The sequence below is a fragment of the Syngnathus scovelli genome, unplaced genomic scaffold (assembly GCF_024217435.2).
Source record: "Syngnathus scovelli strain Florida unplaced genomic scaffold, RoL_Ssco_1.2 HiC_scaffold_333, whole genome shotgun sequence".
Lineage (NCBI taxonomy): Eukaryota > Metazoa > Chordata > Actinopteri > Syngnathiformes > Syngnathidae > Syngnathus > Syngnathus scovelli.
In genome coordinates this window covers 11762-12500 of record NW_026061427.1, presented here as the reverse complement: position 1 = coordinate 12500, position 739 = coordinate 11762, and positions in this window count along the sequence as shown.

The following is a 739-nucleotide window of genomic DNA, read 5'->3' as shown; positions in this document are numbered from 1 at the left end:
GGTCGTTGCGGCCCGCCCGGTCACGCGATGCGGCCAGGATGCGGAGTTTTGCCGGCGCTGGGGGGATCCGGAAGGACGAAGGGGCGACGGTGGCGGTCACAGCTCGTCGCCTCCGTGACCCAGACGGGACTGTGCGCACCCCGAGTCAGACTCGGTTCGGCGCGGCCCGCTGCGGCCGGCTGGCGAGGTGAGATGTGGGCCATTGCCGCGCTCCCGACGAACCGTTCCGGGGGGCTGGTGACGTCGCGCGTTCGGCGCTGATGCTGCGACCGGGAGGGAAGCTGCGCCCCGTCCGAGTCAGACTCGGTCGTTGCGGCCCCCCCGAGCCCGCACGCCTCACGCGGAGGGGTCATACGCCCCGGCGGCCACGATAGACGCCTCCCGCTTCGCGGTGGTCGGGAAGGCGTGTGCGGATATGTGCGGAGGTTGGGACTCGGGCTTGGTCTTTGAGAAATCGGTTTCGCGGTCGACCGGCGCGGCCGGCGGACGCCCACGTGGCGTGCCGCAAGTCGGATCGCGCGCTCGGCCTCCGTGGATGGCCTCTGGGTGAGGTTGAGCCGGGGCGTCTCGGTTTCGCTGCCGTACGGTTCGCGCTAGGCCTGCGCGGGCGGCGCGGGGCGCGCGCTCGCGCGGCGGCCGTAGCGCTGGAGTGCGACCCGCAAGTGGGGAGGAACCGTCCACCCAACGCCGGCGGTAGCCGGGGCCGGTGGGGGCCCTACCAAGGCGGGTCATGGGCGCA